General features: G+C 39.9%; 1 long non-coding RNA gene across 1 annotated transcript; it reads right to left on the bottom strand.

Annotated features, from left to right (window-relative positions):
- Positions 1 to 653: 653 nt before the first annotated feature.
- LOC116526379 lies at positions 654 to 16,908 on the bottom strand. Its single transcript, XR_004258120.1, has 3 exons — positions 16,899 to 16,908; positions 8,034 to 8,039; positions 654 to 813 (listed from the first exon to the last, which is right to left on the bottom strand). It is a non-coding gene; the product is annotated as an uncharacterized LOC116526379 (long non-coding RNA).
- Between the last annotated feature and the right edge of the window lie 1,730 nt (positions 16,909 to 18,638).

Raw genomic sequence — 18,638 nt, 5'->3', positions numbered from 1 at the left:
TGGTTTGCTGCACCCATCAACCCATCATCTATATTAGGTATCTGTCCTAATGCTATCCCTCACCTAGGCCTCCATACCAAGACAGGCCCTGGTGTGTGATGTCCCTTTCCCTGTGCTCATGTGTTCTCACTGTTTAACTGCCAGTTATGAGTGAGAACATGCAGTGTTTGGTTTTCTGTTCTTGTGTTAGTTTGCTGAGAATGATGGTTTTCAGCTTCATCCACATCCCTGCAAAGGACATGAACTCATCCTTTTTATGGCTGCATAGTATTCCATGGTGTATATGTACCTCATTTTCTTTATCCAATCTATCATTGATGAGCATTTGGGCTGGTTCCAAGTCTTTGTTATTGTGAACGGTGCCACAGTAAACATACGTGTGCATGTGTCTTTATCATAGAATAATTTCTAATCCTTTGGGTATATACCCAGTAATAGGAAGTCACATTGTCTCTGAGGGATGATGTCTCTGAAGAGATGATAAAATGAGTTATGGAATATTCCATCTTTTTCTATTGTTTGGAATAGTTTCAGAAGAAATGGTACCGGCTCCTCTTTGTACCTCTGGTAGAATTTGACTGTGAATCTGTCTGGTCCTGTACTTTTTGTTGATATGTATAATATTGACAGTGGGATGTTAATGTCTCTCACTATTATTGTGTGGGAGTCTAAGTCTCTTTGTTGGTCTCTACAAACTTGCTTTATGAATCTGGGTGCTCCTGTATTGGGTACATATATATTTAGGATAGTTAGCTCTTCTGGTTGCATTGATCCCATTACCATTATGAAATGCCGTTCTTTGTCTCTTTTGATCTACAGAGAGTAGGATTGCAACCGTGCTTGTTTTTGCTTTCCATTTGCTTGGTAAATATTCCTCCATCCCTTTATTTTAAGCCTATGTGTGACTTTGCACATGAGATGGGTCTCCTGAATACAGCACACCGATAGGTCTGGACTCTGTATCGAATTTGGCTGTCTGTGTCTTTTAATTAGGGCATTTAGCCTGTTTACATTTACGGTTAATATTGTTATGTGTGAATTTGATCCTGTCATTATGATGCTAGGTTGGTTATTTTGCCTGTTAGTTGATGCAGTTTCTTCATAGTGTCGATGGTCTTTACAGTTTGTTATGTTTTTGCAGTGGTTGGTACCAGCTTTTCCTTTCCAAATTTAGTGCTTCCTTCAAGAGTTCTTGTAATGCAGGTCTGGTAGTGACAAAATCTCTTAGCATTTGCTTGTCTGTAAAGAATTTAATTTCTCCTTTGCTTATGAAGCTTAGTTTGGCTAGATATGAAATTCTGGGTTGAAAATTCTTTTCTTTAAGAATGTTGAATATTGGTCCCTACTCTCTTCCAGCTTGTAGGGTTTCTGCAGAGAGATCTGTTTTTAGTCTGATGGGCTTCCCTTTCTAGATAACCTGACCTTTCTCTCTGGCTACACTTAACATGTTTTCCTTCATTTCAACCTTGGTGAATCTGATGATTATGTGTCTTGGGATTGCTCTTCTTGAGGAGTATCTTTGTGGTGTTTTCTATATTTTCTGAATTTGAATATTGGCCTGCCTTGCTTGGTTGGGGAAGTTCTCCTGGATAATATCCTGAAGAATGTTTTCCAACTTGATTCCATTTTCTCCATCACTTTCAGGTACACTAATCAAATGTAGATTTGGTCTTTTTGCATAGTCCTATATTTCTTGGAGGCTTTGTTTCTTTTCACTCTCTTTTATCTAATCTTGTCTTCTTGCTTTATTTCATTAAGTTGACCTTCAATCTCTGATATCTTTTTTTCTGCTTGATTGATATGGCTGTTGATACTTGTGAATGCTTCACGAAGTTCTCGTGCTGTGTTTTCCAGCTCCATCAGGTAATTTATGTTCTTCTATAACCTGGTTATTCTAGTGAGCAATTTGTCTAACCTTTTTTTCAAGTTTCTTAGCTTCCTTGCATTGGGCTAGAACATGCTCCTTTAGTTTGTTATTACCCACCTTCTGAAGCCTACTTTTGTCAGTTCATCAAACTCATTCTTTATACAGTTTTGTTCCCTTGCTGGCGAGGAGTTGTGATCCTTTGGAGGAGAAGAGGCGTTCTGGTTTTTGCAATTTTCAGCATTTTTGCACTGGTTTCTCCCCATCTTTATGGATTTTGGTCTTTGATGTTGGTGACATTCGGATGGGGTATCTGAGTGGATGTCCTTTTTTGTTAATATTGATATCATTTTTTTTCTGTTTGTTAGTTTTCTTTCTAACAGTCAGGATACATGAAGCCCCTCTGCTGCAGGTCTGCTGGAATTTGCTGGAGGTCCACTCCAGACCCTGTTTGCTTGGGTATCACCAGCGGAGGCTGCAGAACATCAAAGATTATTGCCTGTTCCTTCCCCTGGTAGCTTCGTCCCAGAGGGGCACCTGCCAGATGTCAGCCAGAGCTCTCCTGCATGAGGTGTCTGTCAGCTCTTACTGGAAGGTGTCTCCCAGTCAGGATACATGAAGGTCAGGGACCCACTTGAGGAGGCAGACTCTCCCTTATCAGAGTCCAAATGCTGTGTTAAGAGATAAACTGCTCCCTTCAGAACTGTCAGACAGGGATGTTTAAGTCTGCTGAAACTGTATCCACAGCCACCCCTTCCCTCAGGTGCTCTATCCCAGGGAGATGGGGGTTTTATCTATAAGTTCTTGACTGGGGCTGCTCCCTTTTTTTCAGAGATGCCCTGCCCAGAGAGAAGAAATCTAGATAGGCAGTCTGGCCACAGAGGCCTTGCTGAGCTGCAGTGGGCTCTCCCCAGGTCAAACTTCCTGGTGACTTTTTTTGTGGTATGAAACGAAAACCTCCTATTCAAGCCTCAGCAATCGTGGACGGCCCTTCCCCTAACAAGCTTGAGTGCCCTAGGTCAACCTCAGATTGCAGTGCTGGTAGTGAGAATTTCAAACCAGTGGATCTTAGCGTGCTGTGCTCTGTGTAGGTAGGACCTGCCGAGTCAGACCACTTGGCTCCCTGGCTGCAGCCCCGCTTCCAGGGGAGTGAAGGATTCTGTCTCGCTGGCGTTTCAGGTGCCACTGGGGTATGGAAAAAAAACAAAAACAAAACTCCTGCTGCTAGCTTGGTGTCTGCCCAAACAGCTGCCCAGTTTTGTGCTTGAAACCCAGGGCCCTGGTGGTTCAATCTCCTAGTGTGCTGGTTGTGAAGACCATGGGAGAAGCATGGTATCTGGGCTGGAATACATTGTTCTTCCCGGTACAGTCTCTTACAGCTTCCCTTGGCTAGAGGAGAGAAATCCCCTGGCCCCTTGCACTTCCCAGATGACATGATGCCCCACCCTGCTTCGGCTCGCCCTCCGTGGGCTGCACCCACTGTCCAACCAGTCCCAGTGAGATGAATGGAATACCTTAGTTGGAAATGCAGAAATCACACACCTTCTGTGTTGATCTCACTGGGAGCTGCAGACCAGAGCTGGTCCTATTTGGCCATCTTGCCAGCCAACTCCCTTTCCTTATTTCAAAACACAATTGCCAAAAGAAATGCAGACCTCCTTGTTTTATGAATCACATGTCCTTTTCTTTTTCAATCTGTATGATGGATGTGAGAAATTTCTATGGCTAGCTAAGTGAAATAAGATAATATAATAAAATGGTCTTTGAGATTATGATTTAATTATCAAGGGTCCAGAGCTATTCAGATGAATGAGATTAAATATTTAAAAATACTCCTATACTTAAAAGTATTCATCCTCTAAGATATCTTTATGACAGCCATTGTCAAATGTGCTCATTTGTGTTTTTCTCCTAATTTGGGCATAGGGAGAGTATAAAAACTAAGGCAACTCAGGCCTACTGTGACTTAACCAAGGTAAGGAGTCTTTATGGGCATACCCAATTTGGACGTAAAGTGTTCACTATCTGGCTACCAGAACCTCATTTCTATGAGACCTTTAGGGATTGTGGGGTGTTTCCTTATTTTATAAATAAACCATTCCCCTAAAGAAGCCTAGTCACTGCTTCAAGATTGACCGAGGGAGTAATCTAGCAAAGTACAAAATAGCTTTGGAGCTTTGGCTTCAAAATACCTGGATTTAAATCTTGGCCTTACTATTTTTATAAGTTATGGCCTCAGTCCTACTAGAGTCCCTGTTTCAGGTATTCCCCATTTATCTTAAAGAGATTTTTAAAAAGTGCTTGACTCACTAGACATTTTGCTGTGGTATATAAATCTAAATATGTTTGTATATTTCTATAAAAATGGGCCCACTCTATGCATTCTGTTTGGTAACCTTTAACATTTAATATGTTTTAAATGTTTTCTGGCCAGGCACAGTTGCTCATGCCTGTAATCCCAGCACTTTGGAAAGTCAAGGCAGGAGGATTTTTTGAGCCCAGGAGTTCGAGACAAGCCTGGGCAATATTGAGACCACATCTCTACAAAAAATTAAAAAACTAGCCAGGCATGGTGGCATGCATTGGTGGTCCCAGCTACTTGGGTGGCTAAAGTAGGACAATCGCTTGAACCCAGTAGGTTGAGGCTGCAGTGTGCTATGATTGTATCACTGTACTCCAACCTGGGTGACAGAGCAAGACCCTGTCTCAAAAAAAAAATTGTTTTAAGTGTTCTCCATATCAATAAACTAATATGTTAACAAATATACATCTGTATTATCTTTTTTTTTTTTTTTTTGAGACAGGGTTTTGTTCTCAGGTTGGAGCACAGTGACATGATCATGGCTCACTGCAGCCTTGACTTCCTAGCTCAATTGATCTTCCCACCTCATCCTCCTGAGTAGCTGGGACCACAAGCATGTGCCACCATGCCTGGCTAATTCTTTGGTACTTTTTTGTAGAGATGGGTTTTGCCCTGTTGCCCAGGCTGGTCTCAAACTCCTGAGCTCAAACAATCTGCCCACCTCGGCTTCCCAAAATGCTGGGATTGTAGGCATAAGCCACCACAGCTAGCCCGTATTGTCATTTTAATAGTTCCCTAATATTCCATTGCAAGTTGTTCTGAGGATTAAAGAGATAAAGCATATGAATATAACTGACATATAGTAATTTTTAAAACTATAAAGAGAAATGGTACTGAAATTCAGATTTCATAGAATCAACTTACTGGTTGACCTTTTCACACCTATGTTTGCTAGCCAGCCATTATCTTGCATGCAGGCAGTCTCCTCCTGTCTTAAAGCAAGACCCCTGCAGGCATTGCTTCATACATTAGGACCAGGAATCCTGTGTCTCAGTCACTGTAGGCACCAGAAAGAAGGTGGCTCAGGGACCTGCATACAAGATGTAGGTCACAAAGATTTTCTCTCATGGCAAATAATAGAATATTGGGGCTCCTTGGAGAGAGAAAAGGTAGACTACTCTATTTTAAGATCCAGTCAACACCAAAGGAAAGAAAAACTTTTGAGAGATGATTTTTCAGAGAAGAGAGTTAACTTATATCTCTGTGAAGTCTTTCATTTCTAGCACCCAGGAGGTGTTTGTTCCCTTCCTTTTGGAATAAAACTCAGCTAATGACCTCTCACTTCAGTGAGATTAACAGAACATGCAGAACTTTCCAGATTCCTATTTGAAAATATGTGTTCCTCCTACTATATTCTTAGTTTTAAATTATCCTCTTTAACATTTCAAGAATGATTTTTGTAGATGATCTTGGCTGCAGTTCAAAATACTGTGGTGTTTGCTAGGCTAGTTCACAGTCTCCCTCGGAGTAGCATTTTACAGAAGTGTTCTCAGCTAGCCTGTGATACAGGCATATCTCCAGAGCTCAGTGTGCATTATCCCCCTGGTCATATGGGACAGGGCCTAAGAGAGGAATGTTGAGGTCTATTAGCCATTCTTCTTTTTTACTACATTTCCTGGGAAGCTATGGGCGCCAGTGAAAATAGAGTCTGCTAGGAAGGATGGCTGCATATTAGGCATCTTATGATTCTGTCCCACTAACTTCTCCAATTAAGCCAACTGATGTCTCAATTTCTCAATAGAAGTAGCTGTAGATAGTAAAAGAAAGAGAGCATCAGTCTTATGGTCAACTAATGCTGTTGAAGGCCTGCTATGTGCCAAGTACTGTGCTGGCATTGTAGATAGAAAAGTAAACCAGACAGTAGTGATTCAGCAATTGTGGAGCTTCCTAATTAGTGGAAAAAACAGTAGATATGAGGCAGATAATGACAACATATTTAGTGATATGAAGAGGAAATTGACCTAGACTAGGGAGTCAAGGAGATTTCCTTGAGGAAATGACTGCTGAGAGGAGACCTGAAATTAAGTGGGTAATGAAGGTGGGGGGCTGGTACTTCCTGCAAAGGAAGCACCTTGTGAGAAGGCCCCAGGTATCTTTGAGAACTGGGAGAAGTTGAGCACAGCTAGGAACAGAGAGCCAGGGAACGGAATGAAGCAGGAGATTAGGACCAAATCATGGTCCTAATGAAGCATAGGACCAAATCATCTAGAGCTTTATAGCCATATTAATTCTCTTGCATTTTATTTTAAGGGTGACAGGAAGGGGGAAGACAACATATATATTAATTTTCTAGGGCTGCCAAAATACTGTGGACTGGTTAACTTAAACAACAGAAATTTTTTTTTTTTTTTTTGAGACAGAGTTTCACTCTTGTTACCCAGGCTGGAGTGCAATGGCGCGATCTCGGCTCACCGCAACCTCCGCCTCCTGGGTTCAGGCAATTCTCCTGCCTCAGCCTCCTGAGTAGCTGGGATTACAGGCACGCGCCACCATGCCCAGCTAATTTTTTGTATTTTTAGTAGAGATGGGGTTTCACCATGTTGACCAGGATGGTCTCGATCTCTTGACCTCGTGATCCACCCGCCTCGGCCTCCCAAAGTGCTGGGATTACAGGCTTGAGCCACCGCGCCCAGCCCCAACAACAGAAATTTATTTTCCCACAGTTCTGAAGGCTGGAAGTCCAATGTCAAGATGTTGCAGGCTTGGTTTCCTCAGAGGCCTCTCTCCTTAGCTTGCAGATGGCCTCCCTCTTGCTGCCTCTTTATATAGTCATTTCTCTGTGTTGTGAGCCCCTAATGTCTCCTTCTTTTTCTTATAAGGATTTCTTCTTAGAAGGACACCAGTCATTGGATTAAGATCCCTCCATGATCTCATTTTAACTTAGTCACCTCTTTAAAGGCCTTGTCTGTAAATACAGTCACATTCTGAGGTACTTGTCTTCAACATACAAATTTTATGGAAACATAATTCAGCTATAATATCATACATGTGGCAGTAGTATAGAGAATTAATTGGAGAGGGGCAATTGGGCAGACCCATGGGAGTCTTGTGTGAGATGATAGCTACCCCATTAGGGTGTGTCCCATGAAGAAAGAGAAAAGGTGGAGTTTGAGAAACATTTCCATGGAGGATTGATGGCATATGGCAGTGATGTAGAGAGAGGAGTCAAAGATGCTTCCTTTAGCCAGGCATGGTGGCATGCACTGGTGGTCCCAGCTACTTGTGTGGCTAACGTGGGACAATCGTTTTTTTGTTTATTGCATCTGACTGGTTGGTGGTGTGGTTTGTTTAAAAAACAGTGGAGAAAGAGAAACAATGTTTTTTTGGGGAAGATGATGGTCTTATTTCTGCTGATATTGAGTGGTTGATGAGCAGTTTGTTTACTGGAAGACAAATCAGCCTCCGTAACACACAGAGCTGGGATCATACAGCTCAACCCCTATAATAGACAAAGTTGCTTGTCACCTAGCCCTTATGTTTTACTTTTCATGGAAAAAATGTGTAGACCTTTTCAAAAATATGCTCTTTATTCCCTTAGAAATTCAAACTTTGTTAAACTAGTGTTCAAAGTTGACACCGTTTTATAGTTAACATTGTGGAAGATTTAACGTTTTTTTCATAGTCAGCTTGACTTGTGACTATTATAATGTGCCTAAAGAAATTGCCTGTTATCAAGTAGGGAATAAGATGGCTGAAGTACAAGGTTTGAAAGACAGACTGCCCCTTTTGAATTTTTTTTTTTTAGACAGAGTTTTGTTCTTATTGCCCAGGCTGAAGTGCAATGGTGTGATCTCAGCTCACGGCAACCTTTGCCTCCTGGGTTCAAGCAATTCTCCTGCCTCAGACTCTCAAATAGCTGCAATTACAAGTGCCTGCCACCACACCTGGCTAATTTTTGTATTTTTAGTAGAGATGGGGTTTCACCATGTTGGCCAGGCTGGCCTCGAACTCCTGACCTCAGGTAATCAGCCCAGTTTGGCCTCCCAAAGTGCTGGGATTACAGGTGTGAGCCACTGTGCCCCGCCCAAATATTTTATCAGGTGTAAGTACAACCTGATTTTAAAAATAAATACTACAATTTAAAAAATTTTAAATATTCATTTCATTCTCCTTTTGTCATTTTAAAATTTAAATCTTCAGAGTCTATGGTCAAACATTAGCCACTGATAAAATGATAACAGGTAACAAACAAAATAAGGATATGTTTTCATTATTCTTACTCTCAATATTCTTAAATCTATATTACTCCTAACTAGTTTGATTTTTAAATAAATCTGCTTACTTGCTCAACACCAAAATAAGAGTTTAAAAAAAAAAAAGGAATTGCCTGTTATCATTATCCTCTTTGTGAGGATAAAACCACTCTTTATTTCCTTTTCCTACATGCCAAGTCTTAGTAAAGAATGTGATCTTGCTCTAAAAATGAAGTCTGTAAAACTCTGATGTAGGTGATAAAAAGAGTCTTTCAATGGCAGCAGAGTCCCTGGGAATACAGTTGTGTGGGAGTTGGTGGCTCCCTCAGTGGGAGCAAGACTGTTAATGATAGATGGGGAGCAGAAAAGCAGGGTCAGGAGGGAGAATGTGCTGTAGCCCACATGCTAGGTCATGGTCAGTGGTGTTCTTGTGTGCCCTGGGATACTTGGAGGCAGGCTGCAGCTAGGGCAGAGGTGGGTCAGGAAAGAGCAGAGTTAGTTCTGGAAAAGAGAGAAGTTTTCTTTGAGTCCCCTGCCCCATGTTGCCTCAAAGGTCAAGGACATGATGCTGCCTTGCTAGAAAGTAGCTATAAGGCAGCCTGGGCAACAAGGCAAAACCCCATCTCTAGAAAAAATAAAAAGATTACCTGGGCATGGTGGTACACACCTGTAGACCCAGCTACTTGGGAGGCTGAGGTGGGAGGTTAGGCTGCAGTGAGGTGAGATCATGCCACTGCACTCCAGCCTGGGAAATGGAGCAAGAATCTGCCTCAAAAAAAAAAAAAAAAAAAAAGTAGCCATAAGGAGAGGAGTTAGAGTGACGGGCTGTAGTTGTCCTGGTTTGTCTGGGCCTGGGGCTAAGGAGTTCCTGGAATGTGGGGCTTCTGGTTTTAAAACTGGGGAAGTGGGACTTGATCACACTATAATAATATTCTTATAGACGTAGGGTCTTTGGTCCTTCAGTGGTCCCAGAAGAAACAACTTTAGCCTAAAGCAAATAAAACCAAATGTCTAACTTACCATTACCTTCTTAGGGAAAGGAGTATTACGATTAGCTTCCTCTTTTAAATAAGTTATTTACTTATTTCATGTTTAACAGTATTCCTTTCAAGATGATTCACTATTTACCACATTTAGTCAACAAAATTTTAAAAATTATGAAGTTTTTCTATTCAGGAATGCTTGACTCTAGCTCCACCTCTGAAATCAGAATTTCTTGTAGGTACATCCCCTCTGTATATCACTCTCATTATTTTACAAAAGTATCATGGAATTTTGAAATTAATTAATTAATTGTTTATTTTTGAGATGAAGTCCTGCTCATCGCCCAGGCTGGAGTGCAGTGGCTCAATCTCGGCTCACTGCAACCTCCACCTACTGAGCTCAAGTGATTCTCCTGTCTCCGCCTCCCAAATAGCTGGGATTACAGGTGCCCACCACCATGCCCAGCTAGTTTTTGTATTTTTACAAATGTGAGCCACCATGCCTGGCTTGAATTTTATTTCTAATTTAACAAGTTTTCCATAACATTTTATAATCAAGAAAATAAAAATTGAAAGGGGAACATTACATAAGAGCAAACAGCCAATGCAAATTAAATGGAGGGTGGAGGGGGAAGCATTGTCCAATTAGGACAACTTTTTTTTTCTTTATTTTTAAAATAGAGACACACACCTATGAGGGAAACATTTTTTTCCTCTTTTTTTGTTTTTTTTTCGAGACAGGGTCTTGCTCTGTCACTTAGTGCTGGAGTGCAGTGGTGAAATCTTGGTTCATTGCAACCTCTACTTCCTGGGTTCAGGTGATTCTTGTGCCTCAGTAACATGGTGAGACCCCATCTCTACAAAAAATACAAAAATTAGCTGGGTGTGGTGGCATGCACCTGTGGTCCGAACTACTTGGGAGGCTGAGGTGGGAGGATCACTTGAGCACTAGAGGTAGAAGTTGCAGTGAGCCCAGAGCATGCTATTGCACTCTAGCCTGGGTGGCAAAGCAAGACTGTCTCCAAAGAATAAGAAAGTAATGCTAACATTGGAATAATATGCAATTCTTTTTTAAAAGGTGCAGATTGATTGTACTGATATGTGGAAATGCCCAACATGCACTTAATTGCTGTTTTCTTTTCTTTTTTTTTTTTTAATGGTCCCATTCTTTTCTAATTAATTGCTGTTTGATGTTGTTGTTGTTGTTGTTGTTTTGAAACAGAGTTTCACTCTGTTGCTCAGGCTGGAGTGCAGTAGCATGATTTTGGCTCACTGTAACCTCTGCCTCTCAGACTGAAGCAATTCTCCTGCCTCAGCTTCCCAAGTAGCTGGGACCACACGCACATGCTACCACACCCAGCTAATTTTTGTATTTTTAGTAGAGATGGGTTTTCACCATGTTGGCCAGGCTGGTCTTGAACTCTTGACCTCAAGTGATCCACCCACCTCGGCCTCCCAGAATCCCAATTCTGAGATTACAGGCGTGAGTCACTGTGCCTGGCCTCAGGGGAACATTTTTTAAAAATTAAAAATATTTAGTGATCCATATTACTAAAATGTATCAGGTAATTTGGTATGAAAATTATATTTTATTATTTTTTCTTTTTTTTTCCAGATCCCATAAGACTAATGAAAATCACATTTTTCTAAAAAGGAAATTATGCAGCATATGTTTAAACAGTTATTAGGATAAAATATAAGTATTATTCAGAGAATATAGAGAGTATTTGTGTGTAATATCTTAAGAAATTGTATACCAAATAAATCACTTCTCAGAATATGAGACATAGGTTTGAATACATTTCATATTTATTTGCAATGAAATTAAATGTTCATCTCCACCTTTCACCCACATTCAAGATCATCTTTACAGTTTTTCCATTTTAATGATTATAATTGACCACTAGAGGGAGAAAAAACAAAAGCTTTGAAATTTTTGATAATTATGAAAGATTATTTAAATGCCAGCAGTGAAGTGTCCTAATTGTGGTGAAATATGGATTCACCCAAGGTGCTAGCATATATTCTAGGTTGTTCGAGATCTGTTGATTCTATGGGGTTCTGCAGAAATAATGTAGCAGAAAGGTGATGTAAACTTCTCCAAAGGATGAGGAACACATGTTCTATGGTTGATCAGCTAAATTAATTTTGTTCAACTTGTGCCTTTGCCCAAAGAGTAAGTGTGGGAAAAAAAACCTGTCTTATAAGAATGAATGATGAAAGGATTAATTTCTTGGGACTTCAAACATGGGAAAAGTGGCAGTAAAGGATAAATATTAACATAATCAAAACGATTTCCCTATGCTTTACCTTAAGTGCACTTGACAATTAATACTTAAAATTATGGGTCAGGTACAGTGGCTCTTGCCTGTAATCCCAGCACTTTGGGAAGCCTAGCTGAGATGATTACTTGAGGCTGATATTTCAAGCCCAGCCTAAGCACATAGTGAGACCCATCTTAAAAAACAAAATTACAGTTAAACATATAAAACGTATTTGTTAAAAAGTAACTGAAACTTCTAACCAACTAAAGGTGTATTTATCTTAAACTTACTCAATATGGGAGTACTTTGAACTCTATTGCTTAGTTAGAAAATGTCTTTGAACTATTATTAATTCAAGAAATTGCTGACTCTGTTAGTTATAAGGAAAATCTATAAAATATGTTAATTCCGCAAATAAATGTTTAAAGTCTGCTCAGTGCTAGGTACTCAGGAGACAAGACTGGATTAGACATAAATTTTTTCCTGAAGAAGTTTGTAGACTAAAATACCTGTTCATAAAAATAAAACAAGGTAGATCTGAGACATACCATTAGAGAAAAGCACTTTATGTGTTAAGAAGGAAAAAATTACTTCTGTTTCTCCTTTCTTTTCTTATAGAAAAAGGGCTTTGCTCTGTTGCCCAGGATGGAGTGCAGTGGTATGATCACAGCACACTGCAACCTGGAACTCCTGGGCTCAAGCAATCCTCCCATCTCAGCCTTCCAAGCAGTTAGGACTGCAGGTGTGTGCCACAATGCCTGGCTAATTAATTTTTTTTTTTTTTTTGTACAGACGAGGTCTCACTGTGTTGCTCAGACTAGTCTTGATCTCCTGTGCTCAAGCAATCCTCCTGCCTCAGCTTCACAAAGTGCTGGAATTGCAGGCACGAGCCACCATGCCCGGCCTGCTTCTATTTTGATGTGTCTGTAGGAGGTCAGGGTAGGAGGTATGAAGACTGTAGGAATCAGAGAAGGCTTTATAAAGAATGTTGCAATTGAGCAGGGTTTAAAGATATTAAGGATATAGAAATGTGGCAATGACAGGAAAAACATTTCAAGTTCAGGGAGAGGAATGAGCAAAGGCATGAAGGTAAAATGCAACGATGTATGAACTTTATAAACACTGGCATTAAACAGGGGAAAGAATTGGTGATTTAAAAAGATTTAAATCTAATCCAACATGTGACATAAATTTAGTTTTGCCTGTAACTGTTTGTGATGGTTAATTTTATATGTCTGGGCCACAGGTACCACAGGTACCCAGATATTTGGTCAAACATTTTTTTTGGCTATTTCTGTGAGGAAGTTTTTGGATAAGATTAACATACATACATACGTACATACACATATTTATTTAGAGACGTCCCATTCTGTCGCCCAGGCCGGAGTGCAGAGGCACCATCACAGCTCACTGCAGCCTCTGCACCCTAGGTTCAAGCGATCCTTCCACGTCAGCCCCTACAGGAGCTGGGACTACAGGCTTGCGCCACCATACCTGGCTAATTTTGCTATTTTTTGTAGAGATGGGTTTTTGCCATGTTGCCCAGGCTGGTCTCAAACTCTTGAGCTAAGTTATCCATCTGCCTCAGTCTCCCAAAGTACTGGGATTACAGGCATGAGCCACTGCGCCTGGTCCAAGATCAACATTTATTTATTTATTTAGAGACAGAGTCTCGCTCTTTTTCTAGGCTGGAGTACAGTGGAATGATCTCGGATTCCTGCAACCTCTGCCTCCTGGGTTCAAGCAATTCTCCCACCTCAGGCTCCTGTGTAGCTGGGATTACAGGTGCCCACCACCATGCCTGGCTAATTTTTATATTTTTAGTCGAGAGGAGGTTTCACCATGTTGGCCAGGCTGGTCTCGAACTCCTGGCCTCAAGTGATGTGCCCACCTCACTCTCCCAAAATGCTGGGATTACAGGCATGAGCCACGGCACCTGGCCCAAGATTAACTTTTACGTCTATACACTAAGTACAGCAGATTGCCTTCCATAATGTGGGTGGGCCTATTCATTTGAAAGCCTGAATAGACCAAAAAAACTGACTTTCCTTCAAGTAAAAGAGAATTTTCCTGCTTGAGACCTTTGAACTAGGACATAGGCTTTTCCAGCAACACGATTCTCCAGCAACATGCTCCTGTTTGGACTTAAACTGGAACATCAGCTTTGCAGATTTTAAATTTGCCAGCTTCCATAATTGCATGGGTCAATGTCTTATAATAAATCTGTCTATTGATCTATCAATTCATCCATTTATCTATCAATTCATGCATCCTATTGCTTCTGTTTCTTAATCCTGTTTAAAAGTAATCATCAAATAATCTACCAACAAATATTTATTAGATGTCATTTTAATCCCAATGCTCTGCTAAACGATGGAAGAAATACTAGAGTAGCATAAATCTATAGTGAATAAATTTCAGAGCTACTTCAATGAATATATCTTGATAAAACTAATTGACTTAAAATCAATGTTTCACTTTATTAATTTATTATTAAAGGAAACAATTAAAACTGTCACTTGGAGGAAAGGAGAAAAATAAATTATAGCCCCAATAGCCTAATACAACCACTGTCAGTATCTTAGTGTATTTTCTTTCAGTAAGTTTCTCCTTTATGGTTTTTGATGTGTGTAAAATATTAGTTTATAAAAAATCATCTTGTCAATAATTTTAACATATCATAGGTCTGATACAGTGGTTTATGCCTGTAATTGCAACACTTTGAGACGTTGAGGTGGGAGGATAGCTTGAGCCCGGGAGGTGGAGGTTACAGTGAGCCCAGATCATGTCCTGCAGCCTGGGTGACAGAGCAAGACCCTGTTCTGGGAAAAAACAAAAAATGAACTAAAACATACCAACCAACCAACCCAAACATTATACCATAAACATTTCCTCATTTGTTTCATAGACTTAAGAATTATAGTTTTTAATGCCTGTACAATACATAATCTGCAAACATACAATTTTTATAATCATTTCCTTATTTTTGGATATTTAGGATATGCAGGTTTCTTTCTTTTTTCTTTTTCTTTTTTTTTTTCTTTAATTGTACTTTAGGTTCTGGGGTACATGTGCAGATCATGCAGGATTTTTGCTTAGGTACATACATGGCAAGGTGGTTTGCTGCCTCCATTCCTCCATCATCTATATCTGGCATTTCTCCCCACATATCCCTGCCCACCCTCCCCACCCCCCACTGTCCCTCCCCTAGCCTCCCACAACTGACTCCAGTGTGTGATGCTCTTCTCCCTGTGCCTATGTGTTCTTTGTTCAACACCCGCCTATGAGTGAAAACATGCGGTATTTGATTTTCTGTTCTTGTGTCAGTTTGCTGAGAATGATGGTTTCCATGTTCATCCATGTCCCTACAAAGGATACAAACTCATCGATTTTTATGGCTGCGTAGTATTCCATGGTGTGTATGTGCCACATTTTCTTTGTCCAGTCTATCATTGAGGGGCCTTTGGGTTGGTTCCAGGTCTTTGCTATTGTGAACAGTGCCGCAATGAACATACGTGTGTATGTGTCTTTATAACAGAACGATTTATAATCCTTTGGGTATATAGCTAGTAATGGGATTGCTGGGTCAAATGGTATTTCTATTTTTAGATCCTTGAGGAATTGCCACACTGTCTTCCACATGGTTGAACTAATTTACATTCTCACCAACAGTGTAAAAGTGTTCCTATTTCTCCACATCCTCTCCAGCATCTGTTGTCTCCAGATATTTAATGATCACTATTCTACCTGGCATGAGATGGTATCTCATTGTGGTTTTGATTTGCATTTCTCTAATGATCAGTGATGATGAGTATTTTTTTCATGTTTGTTGGCCTCATATATGTCTTCTTTTGAAAAGTGTCTGTTCATATCCTTTGCCCACTTTTGGATGGGTTTGTTTGTTTTTTTCTTGTAAATCTGTTTTAGTTCTTTGTAGTTTCTGGATATTAGCCCTTTGTCAGATGGGTAGATTGCAAAAATTTTTTCCCATTCTTTTGGTTGCTGGTTCACTCTGATGATTGTTTCTTTTGCTGTACAGAAGCTCTGGAGTTTAATTAGGTCCCATATGACAATTTTGGCTTTTGTTGCCATTGCTTTTGGTGTTTTAGTCATGAAGCCCTTGCCTATGCCTATGTCCTGAATGGTTTTGCCTAGGTTTTTCTTTCTTCTTATTTTTTTTTGAGTTGGAATTTTGCTCTTGTCGCCCAGGATGGAGTGCAATGGTGCGATCTCGGCTCACTGCATCCTCTACCTCCCGGCTCATGTGATTCTCTTGCCTCAGCCTCCCAAGTAGCTTGGATTACAGGCACCTACCACCACGTCTGGCTAATTTTTGTATTTTTGGTAGAGACAGCGTTTCAACATATTGGTCAGGCTTGTCTTGAACTGCTGACCTCAGGTGATCCACCTGCCTTGGCCTCCCAAAGTGCTTGGATTATAAGCGTGAGTCACCATGCCTGGCTGATTTTTTCTATTTTTAAGATGATAAATATAAATATCTTTATTACAGTCTTTTCACAATTTGAATTCTTTAAGAATAAATTCCTAGAAGTGGTCTTATTAAATCACCAGGTATGAAGTCTATATAATGAGTCTAAATTGCTTTTCACAAATACTGCACTAATTTGTAAGGCCATTGACTTTGACCATACATTTGCCTACCGAATATTCGTTCTCACCTTCATTAATCAAATACTTTTTTTTTTTTTTGTAGTGGCAATGTGACTTGTTATAAAAACCTCATTTTCTCAGACTCCCTTGCACCAATGTGTGTCCATATAACCAGACTGTAGTCTATGATGGTTGCAGGGTTCCGCTATCAGACACGCTTTTGTTTTATTATATAAAAGGAACATCCTCTGCTGGCACACACTTTTTCCTCTTTTCCCCTCTTCTTCCTGACTGCAGGTAGAGCATCCTTCTTGCAACTTTGAGGATGAAAGCTACAAGTTAAGGTGGTGGAAAAGGAAGCCAGAAGGAATTGTGACTTTCTTGAACATCTGCACCAGCTCTGGGTTCCTTTCTCTGGAGTTCTTGTTACATGAATACATTAGTATATGTTTGGTTAAGCAATGGTAGTCATATTTCTGATGCATGAAATCAAAGGAAAACCTAATAGTAACGTATATTCATAGTCATTCTCTACAATAATGAATATTGTCACTAAAATTAGTGGGGATGGGACACTATGTTGGCACTGTTGATTACAAATAACAAAAACTTAACCTAAACTGGTTTAAAGGAAAAAGGGAATTCACAGGTCCATGTACTAGGGGAAGAAGAGGGGTTGAATTCAGGGTTTATGAAGTAGTATCAGTAACACTGTTAGGTTTGACCTCTTTCTCCCTTTCCCTTTTTCCTCTCTCTCCCTTTTACTGTATCCCCTTTGCTTTCCTCTGTATGTTGGCCTCTTCCCTCCTACAAAAAAAAAGAAAAAAAGAAAAAAAAAAAGGACTTCCATGCAGCTGGAGAAATTGACCAAAGAGAAGCCCCAGGCTTATGTTGGTTGAATGTCAGGAAAAAGAAAGAACTTTCCAGTTTTGATCATATCAGTCCTTGGAAGGACTCTGATTGACCAGGTCTGTACTATATGTTCATCCAAGAAGGGAGAGGGAATAGAATGCCTGTGATTATCAACCCCACCAAGATCACTCAAATACAGAAGAGGCAAGCCTCAAAGAGAAAGTCAGGTGTTGATACCATAATGTACCTGTAAGGCTAAAACAACCCATCATCAATAACCTTTTTTTACTAATAAAATTTTTTTATTGTTATTTTAATTTACCTTTCTTTTAAGTTGAAGACTTTTTTCTGTTTGTTAATTTAATTTGAAAATTCCCTTTCCTAACATTGACAACCAGAACATGCTTATACCTGACAAATTGGGTAGTTGATTAGTCTTTTTATTTTGAACACGATCCCAATTTTGTGCTTGTAATCTCATATTCTGTAACTGGAAATGCCATGCACAAGGGAGAGAAAGTATATGCTCTTTATATCTGTGTAGACATGTTCTAAAGGTCCTAAATTTAGTGTGAACAGTGGCAATGGTGTAAGACATAAATTTAATCTGTAGTTGTACTTGAGTCATGTAATATATTTAGTATGGAAAGGTTAAAAATATAGTAGATTCCCCTTCTAGAAGCTAACTAAATTGATTTTAACATTACTTTGTGAGGGCTGGGCGCAGTGGCTCACGCCTATAATCTCAAGCAATCTGGGAGGCCAAAAGCGGGTGGATCACCTGAGGTCAGGAGTTGGAGATCAGCCTGGCCAACCACAACAAAACCCCAACTCTACTAAAAATACAAAAACTAGCCGGGTGTGGTGGCAGGCACCTGTGATCCCAGCTACACAGGAAGCTGAGACAGGAGGATCGCTTGAGCTGGGGAGGTAGAGGTTGCAGTGAGTTGAAATCATGTCATTGCACTCCAGCCTGGGTGACAGAGTGAGACTCTGTCTCAGAAAAAAAAAAAAAGAAAGAAAAGAAAATATATATATATTACTTTGTGAGAAAGTTTCTTTAAGTATTACACTGGTATATTGGCATTACCAATTTTTCTCAAAACTTTAAATTATTCAAACTGAGATTCAGAATCATATTTAGAATTTAAGCTTTAGACTGAGACTTAAAAGTAAGACAAAATGCTTTTTTTGCATCATCTAAAGTGGTCTAGAGGAACTTTTGGTAAATAATATATTTTATTAAATATTTAAAAAATTTACTAAATATTCATTGATTTGGTGCTCATGGCCATTATTTCATATGTTGTTATGGTGCACATGGGATCTTATTTTGGAGAGCAGAAGCAGTGGCTGCTGATTCTCTCATTCTTTACTTCTAGCTTTGGTGTAAGGGTAGCTACAGGGTATTGCATGAGGCTAATGGATGAGAAACCAAGTCATCACTATGCACAGCTTTGTCCACATCATTCCAACAAACTGAATTTAAATGCCCTTTGAAATTGGGGA

Source organism: Sapajus apella, unplaced genomic scaffold, assembly GCF_009761245.1.
Source record: "Sapajus apella isolate SASKATOON/1434 unplaced genomic scaffold, GSC_monkey_1.0 scaffold50, whole genome shotgun sequence".
Lineage (NCBI taxonomy): Eukaryota > Metazoa > Chordata > Mammalia > Primates > Cebidae > Sapajus > Sapajus apella.
The sequence above is the reverse complement of the archived record's forward strand: the minus strand, read 5'-3'. Positions and strand labels throughout refer to the sequence as shown.